Source organism: Coturnix japonica, chromosome 20 (assembly GCF_001577835.2).
Source record: "Coturnix japonica isolate 7356 chromosome 20, Coturnix japonica 2.1, whole genome shotgun sequence".
Lineage (NCBI taxonomy): Eukaryota > Metazoa > Chordata > Aves > Galliformes > Phasianidae > Coturnix > Coturnix japonica.
This window is the reverse complement of record NC_029535.1, coordinates 2,430,701-2,458,062: the sequence shown is the minus strand read 5'-3', so window position 1 is coordinate 2,458,062 and position 27,362 is coordinate 2,430,701. Positions and strand designations below refer to the sequence as shown.

Below are 27,362 nucleotides of genomic sequence, written 5' to 3'. Positions count from 1 at the left end.
CTCCCACTTCTTTAAACATTTTCAGGTTCGATAAAATAGCAGAGGATTTGATGCACTCCATGATTTGCCTGAGTCGGCTGGGGGAGTAAAATATCTTTCATATCTCAATAATTTATCAGAAATAATGTTACAGTGGAAAGCATACAAAGGGTTGCACCCTGGTGTAGCAAAGCAAAGTATCTACTGCAATACCGTGTTTGCAAGTAACTATTTTTATATGCTACCTCTTTCTGTCCTTAAAGAAACTGTCAGCTTCTTCTCCCTGCACAACAGCTTGTGCCAGATTTCCTTTAGTTTTACTCCCAGGTAGAAAAAAATAATAGCAAAGAAAAAAGAAAAAAACACCTGAAAACAAAAAAAAAAACCCACTTTCTTCTACTTTTCTATTGCAATGGGCTGTAAAAGCATATACCTGGTGATAGCTGGCTGAACATTACTTGTACCATGTTTCCCGTGTTTCTCGGTGCATTTACTGAATGAGCGCTATCATGCAAGCAATGTACCTACGCAGGACTATAAAGATCACTGGAAATACATTTCCACTTTTGAAAAGTGACTTTGTGGAAATGGCACCAAGGAATTTGGTCGTCATTGTCTTTTATCATATTCGTCCTGTTTACAGCTCCAGAGGGATAGTTTCCCTGTGCTTAATGCTGCATATGGTCATAGGTTTCCTTGGCTTCGAACCAGTAACCAGTCAAAACTTCAGCACTGACGGCACTTAAATGGCACCCCGTTCCTGTGTGAAGGTTATGAGGTGCTAAGTTCCCATAAAAAAAGAAATAACTGCATCACACTGGTGACTGAGCATTGACAAAATGGCACCACTGAGCAAGGAGGGGAGATTCACACAGATCTCTGTCCTCCTCCAGCCCATAGAACTTACCCCTCTTCCCATGCTCTTCTTCAAATGGAATGCTTGAGTAGCTGCAAACAGAGCCTTCAAGCTCCACTTTGGCTCAAGGAAGCCCATGGAGGGTGCAAGCCAAGAAGCAGAGGCAGTGCTGACACCTCCCGTGTCCTGTGGCTCTTCACACTGCTGGTGTGAAACCATGTCAAGCACTCACCCTGCTGGCAAGAGTCTGCTTTCATTTGCTATTATTAATATTTTAAGCCAGAACAAAATTAGTTTTGCATTTTGCCCAGCCATTCTTAGAAAATGAGAAGCTCTTTGATTTTATTCTACATGCAAACTTTCCGTTTATTAACAATTCTGTGAGCTAGGGTGGCGTGCACTAGATCTAATTCACAACAATGGCAAGTTCATTGAAAAGAATGGCCTGGCCGGGGGATGAATCATCCTTTCTGCCCCAGAGCAGTGGGGTTGGGATGAAATGGGCTACTGATGATGATTCTCTCTCCACTGAGTTCCACTTCCTAGTGAAGATCAAAGATCCCATAGGAGAAATGTTATGAAGAGGCAGTCCCTCATTACAGGGGTTGGTTCGGCTTTGAAAGAGAAGAACAAAAAGCATTTAACAAATAGGATCTGGCTCTTCCCCTGGCAGGTTTGTGCACACCTCAAACATCCCAAGAAAAGATTTTACAAGCTCATTTCCAGAATGTGCAGGAGTTCTATAATGAGACTCTCCAGCTCTCAGACACAGAGGAAGGAACACAGAAACATCTCATTAGTTTAAATTAAAAACAAAAAACAACAAACAAGTCGGGAGGGAAAAGCTCTGAAAAAAAAAAAAAAAAAAAAAAAGAGCCATCAAAGCAGTCAGGCTGCGAATGGAATTTAAATAACTCATTTCTATGGGACAGAAGTGTGAACAGGGGCAGCGGACTCACTTGGGCTTTGGGTTGCATAGGCATTTTGGCTGCACACATAGACATTGGCTGTACTCTTCCTGCTGACTTCCAGGGGCAGGGCATGTTCATAACAGGCCAGGAGCAGCTCTGGACAGCAATGGATGTTCGTTAGTGCCTCATACTTGAGGTAATCCCATTGCCTGACTTGCAGAGCTGCCACATCACCACTGAAATACGTAACACCATCCAAGCAGTCACGTCTACTGTGTGCAGGTTTGGGTGCCACAATATGAGGACATAAAGCTATTAGAGAGCATCCAAAGGAGGGCTATGTAGATTGGGAAGGGTTTCCCTGTGGGTCCCTTCCAACTTGGGATATTCAATGTCAGCCTTCCAGCAGCACTACTGTGGCCTGTAGTACCTTTGAAGGCCCTCTATCACTCAAATATATCATCTCTGGAACTTTATCTCTCCTTTCTTAGCCACTACATAAGCATATAGTTATGCTACCATGATGTGAAGTCTCATAATGCTGGAATCCCATAATATTGAATTAATTTATGCCATAAACCAGGTCACATAAAAAATAGGATCTGTGTTTCCACAACAAATAAATGTCCGTAGTTGATATCACTCTGCAACTGTCTCCATCTTCATCCCATTTAGCCAATATTTCCCCCTAAAATAAAAAGAAAAGCATTTTTAAGTCCACTTACAACCCAAAATATCTGGTCTTCACCAGCTGAAGTTTGTCGGTGTTCTGGCCATGAGCCTTCAGCTCCTCTTGATAAGTGGAGATCTTTCCCTGGAGGTAAAGTCATCACCATTTCCAGCTCCTGCTGCTGTGCTCCTCCTTGCAAGGCATGAGAAGAGAGCAATTGAGTACAAGAAGCCTCCGACTTGTTCCCCATGTGCAGCCCTGTTACTGCAGCCTCAATCAGCTGCACGCCAAACACTTTAGTTAATTAGCAACAAATTGGGAGATATGAGCTGATTGCAATAAATATTTTATTAATTTTAAGAAACAAAAGGTTGCATCCCTTCTAACCCAGTTTGATTGTGCACAGTTGCACATATTAATATGTAATTGCCACATCAATTGGCAATCGTAGGCTCAGAAGGAGCTCATTAGGAAAAATACTTATGCATGTATCCTCAGTAGGTGTCAATCAGCATCGTGCCTTGAGATCAATGGAGCAAGGCTTATTTATAGAGTTAAAGCTCTGAAATTTCACCTGGAAAATAAACCCCAAAGTATGTCCTCATATTTAAGCTGGGCTTAAATTAAGTTTTTTCTCTTCATTTTTTATTTACATAAAAACACATTTTTTCTTTATCTATATCTCACCTGTGCTTAGAAACCAACTATGAGTTTTTTGTGCCAAACACCCTCACTAAGACAGCAATGCTGCAGTTCTCTGCTTCCCATGTTTGCCTTCTTGGTTCCAAACCAAGCACAGTGCAGGGAGCAGCTCAGCCTGCAGGGTGGGAAAAACATCTTATGCTTTTTCTGTCTCCAGTTTCCAGGTTTTTTATGGTTTGCATTCATGCAGCCTATGGCAGAAACTTGCGTTGCAAAGCAATGACAAGTAGTGGTTGAATTATTCATGGTGAATAGAGGAGAGAGGAGCACAGCCCCTTCCTGCAGCAGGAAACCTCTGTGTAGGTCCGAAGCAGCTCCAGTTCACTGAGCAGACTTACTGGGGGGACTGGTGCCAGGATCAGGCCCATACCTTGCAATGATGCACTAGAGATGTCACTGCAGCAATGTTTCATTAGCAAATGTGGATTTCATTTTCATCCGTGTTGTATAGGAAACTACTGATTTCCACAACATTTCTGATGGGAGAAAGTCAAAATAGAGCACTTCTCTCTCATTTTGATAGGGAAAAAACACCACATCTCTGACTTAACTGGCTCAGTTCCCTTCTTTTTCACTTTCCTGTGTGGTTCTGTTGTTCTCCCATTTTAGAAACAAAGGAAGCACAATTATATACGATACACACTTTTCATAACATTTTCACTCCGTGCAAAAGGCAAACAATTTTTCCCCTCTTTTTTTAAACTTTTTTTTAAAATTTGATGCTTTTCTGTACAACACAAACCTCTCTGTTTTTTTTTTCTTCCAAGCAATTTGCCGTGTGGATGAGATGAATAATTCTTCTGTCTGTATTTGCTTCCTAAGCTGTTTACTCCGACTATTCACTCGTCGTTCTGTGGGATAGCTGAGCTGTCACTTGAAGTCATTTTGGCTTTCCTCCTGCTCCTGGAACAGAGGACAAACTGATTAAACAGGAAAAACAACAAACGATGAGCAGCAACTAAAGAAATGTAAATAATTCATAAATACTTGTTTCTGCACAGCCTGGCATTGGTGCACAGTGCGGCAGTTCACCAACAGCTACGCAAACAGCAATCTGTTTGTGCAGTGATGCTCAAGCTCCTCTCCCGTCACTATTTGCAAGCAGCAGCCTGGAAGCGGAGCAGAGAGTTGCAACGGGTTGTACTGAAAGATAAGGCACAGTGACAGATGTTCTAAAACCCTGAGAAAGTGTGATCTGCCCGGTTTCGTTAGTATTTTATAGGATATAAAGGTTTGTAGTTCTGGGAACGCTCAGGGCGAGCAATTTGGAGCTGTGGAGATGGGGATGAGAGGAGTGCCCACAGTGCCAAGCAAGAGTAACCCAACCCCATTCATCACATCTCCAACATGGCAACTCTGGGCCATTACAGCAGCAGCCCCACTAAACATGTCACATATCTCCATCTTAACTTCCAGAAGCATCTGATTTGCCCAAGGAATAATGCCAGACATTTCTCTCAGCATCTCCTTCACCTTCACAATCACTGCAAGCTCCCAGGACCTCACACCCCACTGCACAGACCCAAAGCAAGACCTGCTGCTGGTGCACCCATGGTCCACCACAACATACCAGAAAACGTGTGCAGGGCACTCAGCCTTCTGTCTAAAGATTTATGTCATTAAATAATGAAGAAAAGATTTAGACTTTCCAGTTTACCATGGGGACTAAAGTGTTCTCACACCGTATTGCAATCTCTGTTGCCAGCTCAAAAAATAATGACAGTGGTAGCTAGATATGAGTGGATAAATGCGGGCTGAGCCCCTGGAGACAGCTTTCCAAGTCACCACAGACTCATCTTTCATCTCCTAGTAAGCTGAGCTTCTGGCTCTCTAATGGTTCACCATTTTCTCCCTTGCTTTTCCCTTGGTTCCACCAGCACAGCCAGTCGTTATCCTCTTCCTCTGCAAAGCAAAGGAAAAGGACTGCTGCTTGTACAAGGTGGAACAAGAACAGCAAGGGAAACAGCTGGAGGAGCACTCGTGCATTCCCACCTCATGATCTTGCTCTCCGCAGTGCTCCATGCATGGGAGGACAGAACCCCACTTACCAGCACATACACCTTCTCCAGCCCTTTTGCTAAGGACATCCCAGCTGCCATGCGGGGAGAGTAAGTGAGTTTTCCCAGCTGTCAACCCCCTGCAATGACACCCCTCGTTGTGTTTAACCCAACTTAATTAAGTTCCTTAATTCCATTTTGCCGCTACATTGTGGGAGCAGAGCTCTGTTCCAGCAATGCTAACAAGCCTCAGCGAGAAGTTAAAGCACCCATTAATGAGTTTAAATGAGTTCTCTCTCAGAGCTCTGTGACCAGCTGGAAGACAGCAGCAGTGCACAGCAAGACAGGGCCAGCCCCAGGTTGGGGTCTTTTGTCCCATACCAGTATCCCAGATCAAACAGAGCCCAAGGAGGCCCCTGATGGAGCTGCCAGCTTCCCGTGCACCACCTGAGCTTTTCCCATTGAAATATTTTGAGCGACACTGATTGTTTTTCCCCACATCAGTTCTTGGGATGCTTCAGCACAGGGATACAGGAGGAGAGGAGCAAACTTGGGCTGACCCCTCTCATCCTGCCAAGAGTCCTCAGCAGCTCCTTCCCCTCTGGACCAAAGGTAATTGATGGCTCCTTCGACAAGTCCTTCTTCCCACACTAAATCCACATCCCTGCAGCAGGAATTAGCACGGTCAAGTGAGCTCTTTGCAATGAGTGGCTGCGGGTGAGGAAGTTTGCCTGGGATAAAAGGTGGTGGTAGCAAAGTGGGAGCGTTGCTGCTGGGCAGAGCAGTGGTTGGAAGCACAGCGCTCCGCTTCTCCCGGCCTGTTTTATTCCTGCCCTTTTTTTTTGTGTGTGTGTACTTTGCATAATAATGCAATCGAGCTGACAAAAGATTTATTCCTGGCGCCTATAAAATGACACAATACAATGAGTTTTAAATGGAGAGGAGAAGAAAAAAAAAAAAAACTATCACGAGAAAAGGTAATTATGCGGGTTCCTCTTAAAGCCTGTAAACGCTATGGACAGAAATTCAATGAGTACGGAGGAAACCGCAGAAGCATTCATTTTCTTCTTCCTTTTTTTTAAAGCCTTTTAATATCCAGACAACATGGAGGATTTAAAACACCCTGTTTGTGCCTCTGCATGCAGCGGGCACATCACTGCATGCATCTGCACGCGTATGACCATCACTGCTGCTGTCCTTTCCAGCCCCACTTAGTTACTCTCCTTCCTGTTGGAGCAACTGCTTCTGAAGCAGAAATACTCTTCTGTAGATTATATACGGTCTTAAACTGGTGGTGATAAACCAATAAAGTTGAGTGCATGGAGTTTGCACGAATCGTTAAGTCCCTCACAGAGCACTTTTGCGTTAGGAGTGCATTTGGACTGAAGAGATCATTGAATCACAGAGCTGTGGAACTGAGTTGGAAGACATCTTTAAAGGCCACCTGGTCCAACCCCTCTGCACTGAACACCCACAGCTCCAACTGAGCTCAGCCTGACCTTGGCTGTCTACAGGTGTCCAGATCTCATAGAATCAAAACATCATAGAATCACAAGGTTGGAAAGGATCTACAAGATCATCTAGTCCAGCTGTCCTCCCATTGCCGTTGCTACCAAATCTCTGGGCAGCCTGTGCCAGTGTCTGTCCACCCTTAGTGTAAAGAACTGTTTTATAATATCCAGTCACCCTTGTCTTAGTTTTAAACCATTTCCCCTTGCTTTATTCCAGTGCATTTAATTTTTCAGGGCCTTGTCCAACTATCTCAGACTTTCCCAGCTTCATCCCAAAGCCAAATCGTGTACCACTTCCCACAGAGGGGGCATCAAAAAGAAGAAAGCAGGCTGCTATGCAGGGTCACATCACACATGGGACACTGCACCATGATGCTCGGGGCACTTTCTTGAGGTTCCAGTTTTCTTTTGCAGAGGGACCTTTCCAGGACACCAGAAAGATGCAGAGCTCCTGGAATGAGTCTTGAAGAAGAGGGCCAGTAAGATGATCAGAGGGCTGGAGAACCTGTCCTGTGAAGAAAGGTTGAGGGAACTGGGCTTGTTTAGCTTGGAGAAGAAAAGGCTGTGGGGAGAGCCCATTGTGGCCTTCCAGTACTTGAAGGGAGTGTATAAACAGGAGGGGGAATGGCTGTTTGTGAGGGTGAATAGTGATAGGACAAGGGAGAATGGTTTGAAACTGAGACAGGGGAGGTTTAGGTTGGATATGAGGAGGAGGTTTTTCACCCAGAGGGTGGTGACTGGACCTGGAACAGGTTGCCCAAGGAGGCTGTGGATGCCCCATCCCTGCAGGCATTCAAAGCCAGGCTGGATGTGGCTCTGGGCAGCCTGGTCTGCTGGTTGGTGACCCTGCACATAGCAGGGGGTTGAAACAAGATGAGCACTGTGGTCCTTTGCAACCCAGGCCATTCTATGATTCAATGATATGATTCTATGACACGGTGCTCTCAGGGGCTGCACCACCACCTGCACGTAATTTAACATCAGCACCCTCCTGCAGGACATGCTGGTGGGCTGCCTACATGGCATGTGGGGGCTGCACCATCGAGAGGCTTAACACAACTCACCAAAGCTTGGCATCTCCAGCTCTGCCTCTTGGAGGACTCTTGCTAGGGCCAGGCTGATGCGCGACATCTCCCGCTGCTGCAGGCAGCTCACACAAAGCACGAGCACCATCTGCTGCTGTGCTCACCCAGCTCTGCAAGCAGCATGCCGGGCTGGGGAAGGGGCTGTCCGTGTGGTCAGATTTCTCAATGCCTGCACTGAATTCTGCTCAAGAGCTTATTAGAGTTTGCTAATAAGGAAAGCTCACGGAAGAATGGATTTTTCTATTCAGCACTTGCAGCATGTGCAAAACAGTGTTTGCAGCAAGCCCTCCTAATCACACACTTTGCAATACCACAATAAAGTCATTTTCCGGGGTATGATACTATGCATTACGGGCTGCACAGCCCATTAAAAGTCCCATAAAACAAAATGCTGGCATGCATTTTTCTGTGGAAGTAACTTGTTTGTAGAGCAAGCAGCAGCACTGTCTGGGGCACTGATTTCAGCTTGGTATAAGAGAACTTTCATTAAAGCAGCACTTGAATTGTACACCCCAGCCCAGCATTGAGAGCTGGCACCCCCTGCTCTTTCCTGAGCCCAAATAGGGGACTCATCCTCCTCCTTGCCATAGCAGCCCATGTCTGCATACCATGCTGGGCCACCCATTGTGGGACGGAGGGGAGCCAGGGGAAGGCACTGCTGTTGGTGGCAGCGCTGCTATCCTGCTTCTGAGCGCTTTGTTCCGCTTTGATTCTGTGGAATAAACAACCAAGACACACATCAACTGACCTCATTTTCACTGGGAGACTTTTAAACCCCCCCTCACCACTACCAGATCATGAAATGCATCATTTTCAGTCACAGTTATTTAATATAGATTTGTTTTGATGCAAGCTGTCACGGAGAAGGTGGAGGCTCAGTCCCAAACTTGCAGGAACTATTTGTTTCATTTTCTGCCTTTTTCTTTGCTTCGCCCCCCTGCAGACAGAAGGTCTCAGCAGTTCAGAACACAGCACTGAGCACTGGGTTTCCCTCCCAGCTCCATAAATCCCCCCAGCAGGTTTTCACCTGGCATGCTCTCACAGCCCTGGGTTCCCCTACACCCCCTCAGGGCCCTGGGGGACCTCTGGGGTCCATCATAGGGAACAGGGGAACAGGGGCCATCCACTCCACAGAGCTGCGGCTCATAGCTGCACGCTGTGCAGCACTTCACAAGGCATTAATTTCTCTTTTCATGTGTTCTTAGAAAACAATTACCAGCAGGAGTGATGAATGCACCTCTAATTATACCCTGAGTCTCACCCACTTCTAGCTGTGAACTCTTTTATTACCAAAACAGCATTTGGGAAAAAATAAAAGTGGTTTCATTCAAGGATGATGAACCAGACTGGAAGGCTTTGTCACCAGGTTTGCTTTGCAGGGATGTCCAGGGAGATGCTGTGAGGGACTGAGACCCCTGAATGCCCACAACGTGCTTTGTGTGTGGCTGTGACCCTGCTCTGCGCATCACTGTCATGCACAAATGGCATTTAAGCCATCCAGCAATGGGATGGCTTTCCTTTCTCAAAGTTGCTCTGTGCTCAAGCAGAGGGTAGTGTGGCACGTGATAGAACTGAGACAAACCAGCATGAACTTTTAAATCAGACCTGTCTCCACTATGCTGGGTTTTCACTGTACCCTTAAGAGAAGAGCGAAAAGCATCTTCCAGGTGTTAGTTATTCAGCTAAAGAATCATTAACTGAGGACTTAGGAGCCACATCCCAGGCTCATCCATCCCTCTGGGCCTGTCAGACAACCTTGGGCAGCTCAGCACCCCCTGCCCCAGCCAGCAGCCCAATGCCAGCATCCATGCAGCAACACAGCTCTCCTTCCAAGTTGTGCACCCATCTCATGTTAAACTGCCCCTTGCTCTAGCCTTCCTTTCTCTTCTTCCTTCTCATCACTGCTTCCAAATGGTTTGTGCTGCACACAAGCTGCCTCCTGGTATGCACCCATCAGATCAGCCTCACATCGTCCCAAAGGACTCTTTCCTCCTCCTTCCCCAAAGTCTTTGAGAGACACATAATACCCTCTTGAAAACATCTCATCACAGATGCGGCACCCAAGAACCTGTTTCTAACAGATTCACACTGCATGAGCATTATCCCTGATAGAATTTTTCATGCATTAGATTGAAGGCAAGCATTGATCAATGAGAGTTAAAATAACACTGAGCTACACAAATACGGAGCTCTGGTTTGTAATTATTTGCAATACTTGACTATAAGCTGGAAAATAACATTTCTTATCCCATCAAATGCACGAGACAAGCCCTGAGCAGCTGTTCCATGGGGCTCTGAACCTCACTAGGGAGAAGGCACAGCATTGGGGGCCAGAGAAAAGTCCCATTTACTAACCTGGGATCACAGCACAAAGGGCAGCAGCAACGATTTAGCACATTGCCCCAACCTTTAAGAGCCACAGGTGCACAAAATAAATCTAAAACAGGTTTATGCCGCCAGACTGCCAAATGCCAGCAAATAAATAGAGATTATTCTCAGCTTTGGTAAAGGGCACGGAGTGAGGCACGGTGGGACGTGAGCAGAGGTCCCTGCATGGGGCTGGGGAAGCACCAGCAAACAGAACAGGGACAGCACTGCTCACAGCTCTGCCCAAATCCACTGCTGGCTGAGCCTCACCCCAACTGTTCTGCCTCCATTGAGGCTGACAGGGTAATTTTAAATCTATTACCTATAACACGCAGCACAGCACCTTTTACACTACCATCAAGCTTCTTTTCACCCCTCCCCTCTGTGGGTTTATTTTTCTCTTTAGTTGGCTCAAGGCAATCAGATGAAGTTCTTTATCTTCCCAGGAAAGCTTCCAGTTCATCAGAATCCCTTTTTGTCTTTACTGTTTTCTTGCAATTACCGTCAGTCTCTGAGCAGATTCCATTTGGGACAGTGATGTTCCCAGTCCCCTTTGCTGAGCACACACAGCACAGGGCAGTGGGAAGGCTGGAGGTGAGCAGGGACCATGAGTGCCCACAGCCAGGAGCACCCAGGAAGATAATAACAAAAAAGGTAAACTTTTAATTAAAAGACAGCAGTGTGAAATAGCAAGTTTAGAAAGATTGCTCCTAAGCACTTCAGGCTCTGTTTCTCTGCCCTCCATCCTTCTTGTTTTTGTTTTGTTTTATTGAGATGGAATGAGGAAAGGTCTTTTTTGGGGGAGCTTTGCAAGAAGCCCAACTTGTGCTGTAAGCATCAGACTCACTGCTGTCCAATATGACCATACCTCAAAAGGCTCCAAAAGCAAAATAGAGCAAATAGAGCAGGAAGGGGCTCTTCACTTTGCCAGTGATGTATTGCAAGCAGGGAGCACGCAGATCTGGAGCTGTAATAGCTCCTAATTATTTTGCAAGGGCAATTTAAATTAGCTTGACTCTTATTTATGAGTGTGACTTTTATTTCTCTGTATTGCAGCTGCTCCTGAATGCCTGAACACAGGATCAATATTACTTTGCACCAAGCAGACCCACGCACAATGCTGCTCCCCATGGGCACTTGTTCTGCAGCCAGGCCACTTTGCTTGACCCCTGTCAGCAGGGGAGATAGACCCAAGGAGTTTGTTCCCTGGCTGCTTGCTTGCATAGCTCCTGCTGCCACCCAGGCACCTGCTTGGTTATAGAACCTGGGGCCTTTTGCATGGATAGGAGACAATAAGAGAGCAAAAGGACATGCAGGCTGCTGGGAGTGTTGGCACCATGGAACAAGGAGGAGCTGGAGGTCTTGTCAAGATAATTGCACTGTTATGCACACCTCGAAAAACTGTATGTGTTGCAAACCCTTTCTTTCCCATGTAGACACTTCTTCTGTTCCAACAACCCTGTCCAATGGGTGAAGCAAGCCAAGCTGCACCTTCCCAGAGCTCCCCATCAGCACCACAGTGGGTATGTGTGCTGTCCTGCAAACTGCATCCAGGGCTTTGAGGAATTCAAGCATTTGAATCTCTCCCTGTAGCCACAAATGGGTGAGTTTAGTAAAACAAATCATTGCTGTCTTCACGTGGCAGACAGTGCCGCTCAGCAGAGGCTGAGGAAACCATAAGTGATGGCTTTGGGATAGAAGCCTGAAACCAGCCGGACGTTATGGCCAGATACCCACATACACATCATGAGGAGCTGCTCACAGGGATGTGTGGCCAAGCCTCGGGTCTGAGGATGCAAACTTCACACAGGCCCTCTCCTTTCCTATTTAATTGCAGGGCATACACAGCAGAGGCCACTCGCTGTCAAGATGAAAAACCTTTTAGCAAATCCTCCTCAATGCTGCTGCTAAAGCACCTCAGGCATGTTGGGCTGCAGTTATTTCAGGAGGAGCTGCTGCTGAAGTTGTTGGGCATAAAGCAGGGCTGCTGCAAAGGAAGGTATTCCTATTTGCCTGTAAAAACAGCACACAAAGGAGCTCAGCTGAGAATTTGCTGATTTACAAGCACAGATGGCTGCGCAGCTCCAAGTTAAGTTGTAAGGGACAGACAAAGAGAAAAAGCCTCGCTTTGTGACTTCTGTCTGCAGGGAGGAGGATGTGTGGGTGGAGGAAGTTATGGTCCCATTAACCAATCTGCCAAAACCACCTCTATTATAGATACTTCTTAACCTCTCACTTACTCAACGCGCACAACTGCTGGAGCGTGACTGATCGGAGCTCTTATCTCACCAGCCTGTCTTGACAATCGGCAACCTTGACATCCTACAAGCAATTTTTAAATCTGTTTAGAGTCAAGCTTGGTTATTGTTTTCTTTTTATTTGTAGGTTATCCATTTAAAAGAAAACAACTGTGGATTTGCTGTGTACTCCAGCAGAGAAAGCTGCCTATTGCCAAGGCTGGATTTCCGAGAACTTCACTCCAGCTACACCGTAATGTTTCCAGTAAGAAACGGACACTTCAAAGCTTGAGACAGAGCCATTGTTAGAGGTACAGCCCAACAGCACGGGGGCTTAATCAGCTGGGGGGGTTTAATCCCATCCACCTGCTGAGGGAATTGTTTCATCCATCCTAATGCATATTAAGAAAGCCACATTGTACGCCCCTTTGCACCCTACCTGAAAGTAGTCAGTATGATACTCCCAATATTAAGGAATGTCTGAAGGCAGACCTTAAGACAGAAGCCATGCACAAAGCCTCAGCATCTCCCTGGTCTGCAGGGACGGTGCCTTTTGCTGCCTAAAAGCAATATAACTATTTTGCAAGCAAGTATGATAGATCCTCTATTATGATAGATCACCTATTAGACAAACACCAACACACCAGAAATGTGCAAACCAAAAATAAAAAGCACTGTGTGCAAGTTATTTGTGCCTCCTTCTAGAAAATGTGAAGAAACAAATGGATTCATGCTTTGCTTTGCTCCAACACAGCTATTTCCTTGCCCCCTACAAACCACCTGCCAGGCTCACTTCTCACAGGGTGCTTTAGCCTGCTGCTCGCTCCTAGCAGAGCTGTGGTGTTTGGGTCTCGCACTGTAAAGTATTAATGTTGCTCTCAGATATGCTGATTGGGCTGCAAATGAAAGGATGCTGGTGAAGGCTAACTGTGCTCTGCTCTGAATTTAAAGACGTGAATCACATGCCTAGGGGGATGCACCAGCATAGGAGCTGCAGGCAGATCTTTGAGGTCTTCCACCAAACATGTTGGGCTCATTTTTCCACTTGGCCTTGAAAGAGTCGGGCCTGTTCCAAGGCACTGAAGTGAAGCTAAATTGTTGATCCACATCCCAAGCAGACCTGCCTAATCAAGGCTGCGGGAAGAAAAATGGCTTTATTAGAGCCTGTCAACACACAGCCCTGACCCCATGCAGAAGACACTGCTTCACTGTCCGTGATAAAGAACCTCTGTGCAACGACAGCTTCAACCCCAGCAGTGAGATAAATAGCAGAGCCTGGCTGGGTGCACAACGTCACAAGGACCTGCAGGATCCATCCACGGTGCAACTAAGAGCTACATCTCAGAATAACTGAGGCTGTGTAAGCCAGGAACAACTTTGATAAGATAAAACATGTCCACAAAACCCTGGGAAATGTAGTTGCTTAAAATCCCGCAGAGCATCAAGATGCCCTTCCCAGAACATTTGCCCTTCTCTCCATCTCCCTAAATTCCCTTCCTGAGCAGCTTTCCTGCAGTCACATGAAAAAAATACATCAGTTTCTGCTGTGTTTCTGACGCCTCAGGAAGAGAATATTAAATAAGCACAAACCTGGAGCAGAGAGAAGTGCAACTACAATCTAAGCGTGGTCTTGCTTCCACTCACCACCAGGATGGGTGAGGCAAGAGCTGTACCACTGCTGGGCATGGCTGGTGCCTGAGGCAGTGGGGCATGTTGGAGCCATGGCTATGGCATTAGCTCAGCAATGATAGACCAAAATACAGCTCAGACCATCCTCTGTGTATATCCACAGTATGGAGACATAGCAAAGTTCTGCTCAGCCTCAGAAGCATCCAGCAAACAAACTGCATGTCGTGCTTCTGCTGAACCCAATTTCATCTCAAAACCAGGTCACAGAGATGGCCATGTGCTCTGTGCTATGCAGGTGGAATTGTGCAGCCAGGTACATCAGCATGGCAGACATAGGCAGCTGCTGCTATCACCTCTTTTCAACAGACTCACATGCAGCATCTCCAGGCCAGACAGTAGTAGCCACGTTAACATGGCACAAAGCCCGAGGTAATATGCCAAGCCTCTCAATTTAGTCATACATTGTTTATGTGTGCATTTATAATCTTGCCATCGTAACTCTCTCCCCTATTAAAAGATCTCAAACAGATGCAACAATAAACTGAAATTCGAGACAAACAGATTGTGAGGCAGAGCAGAAAATAGCGCTGGTGAATCACAAATACTGAAATGAAATAAATGAATCACTCCTAAATAGTCTAATTAATAAAGGTTAATTTATTTATCATCCTGACTAGCCTGATATCTCAGAACCCATCCAAATCAAGGCAAAAGGAACAAAACACACAAAGGGCAGCGGTAATTGGGAAACATCAGGAGGTGCATTTTCCAGAAGCTTCTACTCCATATAAAGTCACCCCAGGTTTGTTAGTGCATCGATGAGGCCAAGGTACGCAGAGACGCTCGCTCACATCCTGATCGGCATCAGTGTAATTAAAAGGATGCTCACAGATTAACTTGGAGTTAGGGACAGCTCTTTCCTCTTCCTTTACCATAGGGCAGAGATGCCCACAGCCCAGCCACAATGGCAAACCTCCATCAATCAGTGCTGCAATGCAAATCCTTACTTAGCTTTTCTTTATGCTGTTGAAGTATTTTGTGTTGTTTTTTCTGTTTTTCATTACTTCTCCTTGATGATTCCACAGATGTGAAGGAATTCTGCCCTCTTTCAGAAGACTAAAGGCTGAAGACCATTTTAGTCTAATCAAAGTGCAGGCTCTGGAAGTGAATACAGCATCCCACTCTGTCTAAGCAGAGCTGGAAGCTTCACTGTGTCACTGGCAACAACAGCAAAGCAATTCTGGGAGGTTTTAAAGGCCACGGCTTAGCTGAACTGTAATTGACTTTCAAGCATTGATCCAGCATTATTAGCATTTGTTTAAAAATCAAAGCATACGTGATTGTAAGATATTTTGCTACTCACTTTGTCTGCACCAAGTTCTATTATTCCACCAAAACAAAAAGCTTTTGAGAAGCTTTTCTGCCACTAATGCAGCTTCCCCCCATTCCTCATGCTCAGCCTTTCCATACCCAGATGCTGTGGAGACTTTGCTTTGCTTTGGAGCAGCTTCTCCATCACCACGAGTGCTTCTCATTGGTACGTTCCAGCTCCACATGGGGACAGCCATGACAACCCCAAGCACAGCAACCTCTCCAGAAGTAGCTGCACAGTGACAACATGAACTGTGCAGATGATATTTCTGGCCATGAAACTGCACCAAGACACCATCACATGGTGATCACAGTCCTCCTTCCTGATAAAAACCAACTGATACACTCAAAACCCTCCAGTTTTCATTGCTGACTTGAGGACCACTCCTGTGTCATCCCCCCCATGCTGCAGGCAGTGAGGAGCAGACCCAATTTCCACACTAGCACCCCCAGCACCCATTTACAGCCACAGAGAGGCCTGCTAGGTGCAGAAAGCAAGCGGGAGCTTTATGTTCAAAGGCAGAGAATGACATCTATGAATTCAGATATAACCTGTCTGCTTGCAGGAGAACACAGTAGAGAGCAGTGAAGCCTCTGATACTGCCTCTAATTGCAGCCTTTGCCCCTGGGAGCTTCAGTCTTTATTAATGCAATTATGATGTAGCCAAAGGCAGAGGATGGTTCCACTGACCTTGGCAGGGAAATGGAGGCCTCTAGTCACCATGGGGAAATTGCTTCCTCCGCTGGCAAACAGCACATAACCCAATACATTCTTATTCCTACAGATGCACTGTCTTGTCCTCTGACCACAGTATGTAGATTGCAGCTTCAAGCCACGTCCCACACAAAACAAAGGCAAAACCCCAACAATTCTCAAGTTAGCCTTTTGTTAAAGGAAAAAAATAAAGGTAGAAGTTTTACTCGAAACACGCTTTAGCATCTTGATTTACAAAAAGCTGGAATAACAGCCCTCAGAGGGTCCTGATTACAACCGTTTTCTGAGCTCTGATTTAATTGTAATTTGATGCTTCAGCTCAATTAGCCTAAAGGCAGTCAGAGAGCTGCTCTTGAAAGAAATGCTTCCATAAATTGAAACTCCGGCAGCAAGATAGCGCCATTAACAATAACAATAGGGTATGGGGGAAACTGTTTCTTAATCATTCAAATAAAGAAGAGATCTCTGAAAACACTGTACAGATTTATAACCAAGGCAAGTTCCAGCTTCAGAGCATCACCTTGGCCAAAAGAGCTTTTCTTAACATCACCACGTACATGTTGTGAATGCATCTGAAAAGGGATTACCAGCTGTGCTTGGATTTTAAGGTACCAAAGTCTCTTCTGCCTTGGGCACTTTATACCTAGTAGCTGGAGAACAGCACTGATAGCACTAAGCCCTGAGCTTCCCCACAAAGTAAGAGACCAACCTGAGATTGGGCTTCTCTACTTGACCACTCATAGAGAGTAGAAGAAATATTACTTTACATAAAAGACAGATGTGGTGCAAGCAGGCACCTCAGCCAAGGCTATTCAAGCAGTTAGGGATATCCCTGTGGCACAGAACTCACCTTTCCTAGTGCTGGCAGTGGCCCCAGGACAGGCTGTGTGCCAACCCAAGTCTTTGGCTGGGTTTTGCTCATCTTCATCACCTCCCAGCCCTGAATGGGGAAGGGGTAAGTCAAGGGGACCTGCAAAAAGGCAAAGACTGACAAGGCCTTTCTGCAAAGGAGAGGAGTGAGACCTAAGAAGAAACATGCACACAAAACTGATAAGCAAATCCCAAGCTATGGGACACTACATCTCACTTCATCATCACATCACACAGAAGCATTCTGTCCTGAAGAATTAACCACACACAGCAAGACTTGACCGCTGTGGGATGCAAAATGAAAACCCTTATCAAGTTTGGTTTCATTTCGACATCTTCCTCAAGTTCAAAACTGAAAGCAAAACATGTTGAGCTGCATCAGTCCAGAAACTGCTTTTCAGACTGTTTTGGATCTTAAACTTTCTGACACGCTTCAGCCAAGGCCTTCTGCTTCACCTCACTCACAAATTCAGTAATAACTACACCATATTCCACATTATTAATGAAAATGCTAATTGTAAACCCAGGATACACTCTTGGAGGAGCCCACTTTACAAAGCCTTCAGTTTTGAAGGAGAAACAACTTTTTAGTATGGTTTACCTAGCAGTTTACAACCACCAGTTGATAGTTTCTTCTACAATGCAGTTTATTTATGAAAATACAAGGGAAGGGGAAAATATATATATATATATTTCAGAAGCCTAATTAAAACCAGGTTACATTACATCCTCTGTTTCTCCTTGCACCATAACAGCGGATGATGCTGACGGTTTAAGAGTGGCTTAAACATGGCACTGCTGACCTCATTCTGTGCCAGCCTTCCAGGCAAACACTGGAACAAATCATGAACTTAAACACACTGGTCTGCACCTTTCTGGAGCCTCCTTACCCCCACTTCAAGGAATTCCTTTTGATCTTCACAGATCCTGCAGCGTCTGATGAATGGACTCAGGTGTGAACGATCCAAATCATTTATTACAAGTTCTTGCACCACTTATATACGTTCACAAGTTTCCTTTTTCAGCTTTCCCATCCACCCTCATGACTTCCCCATCCACCTTTACATGACAACAGAGTATTCTACAAACACTCCTTAACCGTGCATGCAGGTGCTTATCCAATCAGAGCCATGAGCCATTCCTTTTGCTTTTTCTCTTCTTCTCGAGGTGGCCTTGGTTCTCATGCTGTTTTATCTTGCTGCACAGCTGCTGCTCAGAATAGCTTTTCTTGTATTCCCACAGTTCCCCCTTTTTTATTTATTAGGGATCTATTACCATACCATAAAATAATAGCACTAATTACATTAATAACATAATCATTATAACTCAATCAAGGCCTCGATTCACAATACTCTAAACATAAGAAAAGAGACAAGGCAAACATAGCATAATGACAAGAAACGCTGTTAAACCCATTAAAAAGAACAAACACATGTTTGGCCTGTGGCCCAAGTTTCTGCAACCTGGAAAAGAATCCCTGAGGGTCCCATTCTGTACTAATCTATAACTGGTTAGAAAAAGCCTTCAACTTTCATATACTGATATATAGATGTTGAACGACCACTAAGATTTGTACCACAAAAGCTTTTAGAGTTCTTTGGCCTTTGGGCTAATAGAAAAGTAATGGTCACACAACTTTATGAAGCTGCATGTCATGTAGAATCAATATTGGTGGGCAATCTTGCTAGAGTATCACCAGGGGCATTACTTTCCTCAGCTGGCTAGCAGCCTAACTTGGGGAGTGTGGCTAAAGCTTGAGCAGTACTGTTTCAAGATACATTTGGATCCAAGAGACAGGATGTCACAGGAGCATAGAGGCAAGCAAACCATGCATTCAGAGCAGCACTGAGGGTTATGAGCCTTAGTCAATATATGCACGCTTACACAGGCATCCAATTAGGGAAAGGCTAATAGCATCATAACTAAATGTTACTAATATACTAAAAGAGCTATTCTCATAGATGCCACCATTGGTAACATTAAATCCTGTTCAATTCACATTTGATCTGCTACTAAAATAGAAGAAGCACACAGCAACCTTTAATATCTAAGAACTCTAATTCTGGAGACTGCATTGGTAACACAGGAAAATGACCCAGTTTGTCATACCATCGCTGATCTTATTATAATACCATCAGTGGGTAATGCACCTGTTTTTCATCACTCATTATGGCACCTATATGTTATTTACAAAACAACTAATTACAAAACAATACCAGTAAGTAAGAAACACACAATCCCAGTCATTACAAGGGCTGGGTGCTATTTTCTGCTTTGAGATGAGTCCAAGCATATCATGCTGGAACCCACATAGAGCCAGTCCTTGAGCTGTGCAAACAAGGCAGGGTTGTTAACCTTCATGATCCTTGAGGCCCCTTCCAACCCAGGTCATTCTGTGATTCTGTGACCCTTCAATCTGCTGAATGATGCCTTCTGTCCTGCAGAACGGTGTGGGCACACACACAAAATCTCTCCACAGTCCAGTCAGGCAGCTCTGCTGGACTGGGCTCACTCAGCCTGGCTCAATTATGAATTTAATTGTCTCTCCCAGTGAGTTCTACATCCACATCTACAGCACAGAAACAACTGATAAACTATGGGATCTGATGATTGAGATGAGATGCTGTTATTCAAGTAAACTTGTTTCTGATCGTTACATCATGCCTGAGTCTTCAGTACAGCCTGGACAGCTTTTCTGTGTAATGTTCTAGACAAGGTGGTACCAGGTTATCATCCACTGTGTGTGATCAATGACCAGAAAGTGGAGCTATTCTTGATTTGCTCCACACAGTTCTGCAGCATCTGATGCACAGACTCAGACTTGAACAATCCAAATCACTTATTACAAGCTCTCACATCCTTTATATACATCCACAAGTTTCCTTTTTTAGCTTTCCCATCCACCTTTACATGACAACATAACCGTGCATGCAGGTGCTTATCCAATCAGAGCCACGAGCCATTCCTTTTGCTTTGTCTCTTCTTTGAGGTGGCCTTGGTTCTCATGCTGTTTATCTTGCTGCACAGCTGCTGCTCTGAATAGTTTTCCTTGTATTCCCCACAACATCCCTCATTCTTCGTAAGGTCTCGATAATAGTAGTGAGCAGCTCTTAGGCTGCTCCAGCCTCTTCTCCACACACCTTGCAGTGACTTTCCCCGCACCTATCTGATTTCAGAACAGTCCACATTCTTTTTCTTGTATTCTGTGCTGGCTGCCAGACAGTTTAATTGAAGCTGAAGGAAATTCATCATGAAACACTGCAGCATGCCAGGCATTTCATCCACAGCCTTCACTCCTCACTGAGAGGACCAACTCTTCCCTGCCTTTCTCTTGCATCTAATGCACCCGTACTGTAGCTTCTTTTCATCCTGTGTTCTTCCTGGTTCTGTAATCATCCTGTGCCTTGGCCTTTCGGTTCTGTCCTGCCAGGCTCACACACTGTCCTTTTGTATTCCTCCTCAGTAATGTGACCCAGTTTCCACAGCCTCAGCTGTTCTACTTTGCAACTGTGGGGACCGAGGGCCACTAACAAAGCCTGTTGGGTGCAGAGAAAGCAAGCCAAAGTGATCCAGGCTACAGCCATATCCCATTTCTCTCCCAAAGCAATAGGAGAAGCTTTTGCCAACAGAAAAAACAGGAGACAATTTTCCCTGAGATGCAACTAGTAATTACTGGCACTAATGTCTAAAAACTGGTGTGCAACTCAGCTGTGCCAGACACTCAAAGTACCAAACACAGCCACATTGCTCCAAAAGCAAGGAGCAGGTCTTAGAGCAGAGGAGTAAAATATACACTACTGCTCATTAAAGGAAGATACAGGGAAGGTTACACCTGAATGACAGGGTTATATAAATAAGAAAAAGGAATAGTTTGAAAAACACAACTGATCATCTCTTGCTATTGTGGAAGTGGAGCTTCAAAGTCACTGTTTGGACACTAACAAAGAATCCTGAAGGAAGAAAAACAAGCTGGGATTTGGGTTTTGGCTTGTTACTGAAATACATTGTGTGATGCCTATTACCTGGCTCAGCCGTTCCTTGGAACAAACAAGAAGCCAAATTTTTTTTTAATAACCTATCTTCACCAATGCAGCATTGAAAGCTCATTGCCTCTAGCAGTGCAGCAGCTCTCCTGGCACAGTCACGAGCATCACTCAAAGCACAAAGCCATGTGCACATCAGGCTGGACGGATCTCACACCAGTGCTGGGAACGTGGGCAAAACCCATGGGAAGGCTTTAAGGAGTCAGACAGACACACAGAGATGGGAAGGAAGACATCAGCTGAGCAGCCTCCAGATCCAGCTCATGTACCGAAGTCAAGGCAGTCTCTATTTGTGGATGTCTCCCTGCACCCCCCGGCTCAGAGCATGTTTGAATAGCAAACAGACAGCAGTGGGAATTTTGCTCTGTAAATTATTAAGCCTCTCTCAGTCCAGTACTAACTGCTGCAGGATCACTTTGAGGAAAGAGTCTTGGCCTGACTTCAGAGGACTTCAGATCAAACCCCAATAATACTTTCATTTCTACATGGTGGGGATCTGAAATTACAAATAAAATAAAGCAGAAGTTAACATTTGGCACCTGGACTTTTTCCTGTTTTTTGGGGTTTTTTTTTTTTTTTCATTTTCTTTATAAGACACCAAAAAAATCTTGCAAGAACTGCCCACATGTTCCATGACACTGATCAAAAGCATCATTACTAAAGAAGAACATCACTGGACAGGACACATTCAGAAAGACCTCTCTCCTTAACAAGACTCAGATCAGGAGCACAGCATCAAAACATAAATGCCCCAAAGAACTCTCCTACACAGAAAGCATCAAAAACAGAGGGGAAATCCACAGGAAGAGCTCTAGGGCAGAAACACTGCATCTTCTCTAGAGACTATGTGCTCTTCATGGCCACATGCCATGTAGTACAGAATTGCTATCACCTGTAAGAGGCCATAAGGTTACACTGATCTGGCCACTGGGTTTGCCAGGACTCGGGAATGCAAAGAAACAGAGACATGGGATGCAATGTGGATGCACAGAATGAAATGCAGCCCTGAAGCTGGGCAGAACCAGTTTCAGGGGTGACAAGGAGCATAAAGGCAGTGCCTCATACATGCAGAAGGAAGTGCATACATTGAATTCGGACATCCTGCTGTAGACCGATGAAGAAAGAGCAAAAGCCAAAAGACAGGCTAAAGCATGGAGGAAAAAAGATCAAGTGCACAACAGAGCAAGCAAAAAACCCTAACATTAACATCATATTTGGTGCAGTTCCCTGTCCCACAGCACCACCTTCTGACAAGCAGCCAGCAAAGCCACCAACTTGGGATAAACTCACTTCCAAGCATCCCAACACAGCAGGACTAACACCGCACCTCTGCAGAGCTCATACCATCTCCTGAGTGCAACTACACAGAGAGGGACAGAGCCCAACCCACAGCATCAGCATGAGCTTATCTCTCCAGTAAAAAGCAGAGCACACCAAACTGCATTGCCAAACCCACGTTCTTTGACACACTGGGATGGATGAGGGCTCAAGCAGGAGCTGGAATGCAGCAATTATTTAGCCCAACTAAAAAACACCCTGTTGCAATTCTTCCCTCTCTTAAGCCATCTTAACCCCACATGCTCAGCTCCTGGGACACAATCAGTGGTAAAGAGAGCCCAAATGAGTCCCCACAGCTTGAAAGACGTGGCCCAACAGCTGACAAAGCACCAAATAACCCTGACAAGTACCCCTCAGACAAAGCAGTTTCATGAAATCTTCCTTTGGACAGGTCATCAGTGGACCCTAAGCCATACATCTTCAGGATATATATATATATATATGTATATATATATATATATATATATATATATATATATATATATATATATATATATATATATATATATATATATATGGATTAGGGGATATTTTCATCTTCAAAAATATTTTATGTTTGTGGTCCTGTAGCTTGGAGGCTATGACTGAAGTAGGGCAGCCATTGCTTGCCCAAATCCCCTCCTGTTTCTCCCACAGGTGGGCTCTGTACAGCAAGGAAAGGAGAGCCAAGCTGGGTGACTTGTGTGCAGGGGCTGTGCCTGTCCTTCCCAATGTCATGGAGAGGACACTGCAGGAGGTAATCACCCCCACCTCAGAGCAACAGCAATGCAAAAAATAGGCTTTAAGTTGGGCTTTTTTCCACATGGGTTTATGGGGAAAAAAAGCTTGCCTGCAGCTGCAGATGGCTCGCTTGGATACAAGGGAAATCAGAAGGAAAACACTGTTGCTGCAGGTCATTGCCTGGATCTTCCCATGGGACACATGGACATCTGATGCTCCCCCCTTCCCCCAGAAAAGGAACACTGAGCTCATTTCACCCCCTTTCCCTGATGGGCACCAGCACCAACTGCTTCCCAGAAACATCTGTTGTCTTTGAGGATGATATCACCCTCAGCCAGCACTGCTGTGAGAACACAGGAGCACCAAACAGCTCATTGCCTTGTGTGTGCTGCAGTCCTCCGAGATAAGGCACACCAAGCCAGCACTACAGCTCAGTATTAATGGCTCAGCCTGCAGTGGTCAGCAGCACATTGCCCTCAGCCACTGAGGGATCCCCCTTGGTGAGCAGCCAGATGCTCACAGAGGCAGGCACTCACACTGTGTTAACAATATACATACCCAAAACTCAGCTTTGGTCCACAGCCTGTGACTGCAAGAGCTCAGTGCTTCCAGTTCCTTTAGATACCACCCCCAAGGGTTACCAACATGCTCAATTTATTCCAGCACATTGGAAGCGTGGGGTATCAAACATCATTAAGCTCTGCTTTCAGGCATCCTGCAGAGCTTACATCCAGACTGATTTGTTTTTCTGAGCAGTGAGATCCTGGTGATGAAGGGAGCACCGCACATGCTGGTCCCACAACCAGCATCAGACATAAGTAGCTGGGCAAGCAGCTCAACCTCCCCATTTAGATCTGTCCAAAGAATGATCCTGCAAAGAAGTTTGGGCTATTTTACCCACCCTTACCTTCTCTCCTTGATTCTCTTAGTTCAGCAGAGACTCCTGGCCACCACAAGCCCACCCAGAAGGGGTCAGTGTGGCAGAAACCTATCAGCCCATTAGCCCCCAGACCCCAGTTCACAACACTAAGGCCTCTCTCACACTTAGATTTGACTAAGAGGAAAGACTGAAGGGATCCGCTGCTGGCATCTAAAACTTCAGGAACTCAAGCACAGCATGGAAAAGCTTCTACTCCATTTCAAGTTCTGCTGCAATCAACAGGAGACCAAGATTTCTGCCTACACCACAGGACAAGGTTTAGAGCAGAAACAAGGTTAGACCCTCTATAATTCAGAGGAATATCTTCCCAGCAATTAAGCAAAAAGTCTTTCCATTAACAAGAAGGCAGAGCCAAGCAACCCTGGTGCCATCCCAAGTTTTTGGTAAATGGGCCATTCTTTTTGGCTGAACTAAATCCCCTTGAGCACAGAGGGCTTGGCCTCTGCACTGCCACTCCTCTGGATTTTGCAGCCCGAGTCTCACTCTGCTAATTAGAAGGAGCCTTTAGACAGCACATGAAACAGATATGAAAGGCAAGGAGGGAGCAGTAGATGTTGGGCACAGGGGAGGCAGTGGTAAAAGGCTCTGCTCTTGATCAAAGAGCCCTCCTCACTGTATTTAAAGTTTAAAATGCATTTGAAATCATTGGATTGCTTCTCATGTACAGCCAGCCCTCCTCTTCCTCACCACACAGAGCCCTCAGAGGGAGCTGCTGCCAGCCCCCATGTGCAATTTGGCCCCTTCCACATGAGCTTTCCATAGGCCCAATCAGCAGGAGCAGCTGCACTGACACAAGCCCTAAACACACACATACGTAGGAACACGGTTTCTCTGCCAAACCCCATTTGTGTTCAGGTTTCACCACAAAGAACCTCATTGCAAAGCAAGTTTCTCATCATCCAAGCTGCAGCACTACAAAAGCAGCCACGATGGGCTGCCCAGGGATGCACATTAAGACCACAGACTACAACAACCCAGGGGACATGGTGAGGGGAGTAACAGCCCCCCAGGGTTTCCTACGAAGAGCCACATGTTGCACAGCCAGCTACTAGAGAACACACTCCTTGTAACACAGCCTGGCTTCAGTGCTTCCTTATCCCACCTGCAGTGGCACACACACAAAACAGCCACTCAACTTCAAGCAGAGCCCACACTTACCATGTTCAGAAGGACAGCAACAGTGGTTGAGAACTGAAACAAAGTCCCAACAGCAGAATCCTCTCCAAAAAATCACTCCTGGAGCAGAAAAGCAGGAAGGGACTGAGCTTAAATGGAGCACCTGTGCTGCAGGGGGTTGGATGAGCAGGGTCCCAGATGGGGCTCATTAGGGTGTTGAGGCTAATTAGTGCTTGAACCCAGGGCTGCCTCGTGGTGGTTTGCTAAGTACACGTGTTCCTTGGGTGAGCAAGGCTTATGTGCTGAGCTCTTTTCAGGCCAGCAGATGGAGCAGCTCAGCCAACGTGGTTTGAGAAGCCCAAACGCAAAGCTGAGTGTTTTCTCTCCTTTACACTTAATCATCTGTATAGATTAAGTTATTGTGATCTGCTTATAGTGCTGCCTAACGCTCATTCCTTAGCAGACATCACTCAGCCTGCCCCTTTCCCCTCGCTGTACAAGGGCCGTGCTGTGCTCCAGGCTACAAAGCTCCCTCTGAGAAGTGAGAACAAAATCACCCATACACACCCATCACACTTCATGCTCCCAGTGCTGCTGAGAAGCTCTGCTGGGCATCCAGAAAAAGAAATGAATGAGCAATTTGTGTCCTTCAGTTACCTACCTGATATTATCAGCAGAAATACGAGCACAGCAACATCCATGCGTGTAAATCCTCTTGTCTCGTTTCCTCTTGCTAAACGGTTCCATTACCCTGCCTTTAAGAAACTCCTTCCAGCACCGCTAAGAGGAACTGCAAGGCAGCTGCTCTGCTTCCCGTGGTCACCAGGTGGCAATGCAGGGAGAGAAATGGGGCAGGAAATGCAGATTTGGACGGTTACCGCAGGGCTGTGTCTGTCTGGGTTTGTTGTGGGCTTTGGGGCCGGGAAGAGGCGTGTGGTGTGGGTGGGAGGACATCCCTGTCCCCCATGATGTCCCCCCACCCCCAGCGTAACAGCTCTCTTGGAGAGGATTAGGGGAGCCTCCTGCTGCACAGCAGAGCCACACGGGTTGTGTGTTAAGGGGAGGCTGGGGTGGGTCTTTTATCCACCCTTGTGTGGTTTTATGCCTGTTTGTACACTGGGAAGCTGCTTGTGTTGTACCCTATAAACCAGATGCTGCCCTGATCCCATAGCGCTGTCATCTTTAGGGCTAATCGTGTCCCTTAAGTCCCCATGACCAGACCCAGGGCCTCACCTCCAAACCCCAGCAGAGGAACGTCGATGTGCTGGTGCTTGTGCTGCATGCTCACAGGTTGCTCCTGACTCCAGTGATGCTGGCTGCTTTGCTTTTCCTCCCTTCTCTTGCAGGCAGGCAGCACTTTGCACTTTGCTGATGATGCATGGAGGGAGCTATCATTTGTGATGCTCATGGGGGCTTGGCTGAGGCAGGACTGCACCTTCCTGGGGGCACATCAGCCCCTGGGCAGAGGTTTTTGCTGGCATTGCTCAGGCAGTGGCAAATTTGGGAGAAATCAGTGTAATCTCTACTAGCTGGGAAAGGTGCAGAATGAAGGCAGCCCCGTTGCTATGGCTGCAGCAGAGCTGGCCCCAGCACAGCGCTGCATGAAGCAGCAAAATGATGTGCACAGCTGGAAAGCAAATGCCTTCCCAGGTGTGAGCATGGCAGCAAGGCATGGTTGTCACCACCCTGTCCCCTCCATTCCCATGGCCTTGGTCTCCCCGTGCACTGCCTGCTCCTTTGGCTCTGTGTCCATTATTTATGTCCCTCCTAACAGCAAAACCCTTCTGTCAGTGCAGTACTGGGGAGAGGGAAGCTCAGCAATTGCATATGTATTTGTCATATCTAAATGTAGGTGTTCAGTATTGCTGTCAAACACTGTTTGCATCAAAGAGATGCTGAATGTTGGCTAAGCACTTGTAAATATTCTTCTGGCAAGAAATTAGGGGATCACTGGTTTATGGGGTTTTCTCAGCTTTAGGTCAATCTGGTATGAACTGGGCCAGCAGCTGAGGACCTGCTACAGTCTCAGAGGCTGCATCCTCTGCTTGTTGCTGCCCCAGTGCTCTTTGCTATGAGCTTTTTAGCATCTTAGCCCCAAACACAGCTGACAGCAGCCTCAGAGGTCTGGAGCAGAGCCAGCAGAGAGGGAGCTGCCATGGGCTGGGATTATTGGGGCCTGATCCAGGAGGGTGCTCAGGTGAGCCTGGAGGTGGATGAGAGAAGCTTCCCTCTCCCTGCCATGGGCTGTGCTGCATCCTGGCACTGCTGGCTGCCAGCCAGCCCTCCAGGGCCCAGGGGGCTGGTT

At 46.2% G+C, this 27,362-nt stretch overlaps 1 long non-coding RNA gene across 1 annotated transcript; it reads right to left on the bottom strand.

Annotated features, from left to right (window-relative positions):
- Positions 1-1,720: 1,720 nt before the first annotated feature.
- Positions 1,721-26,382, bottom strand: LOC116654295. The gene is made up of 3 exons (XR_004309435.1): positions 25,719-26,382; positions 3,861-4,021; positions 1,721-2,608 (listed from the first exon to the last, which is right to left on the bottom strand). It is a non-coding gene; the product is annotated as an uncharacterized LOC116654295 (long non-coding RNA).
- Positions 26,383-27,362: the final 980 nt, after the last annotated feature.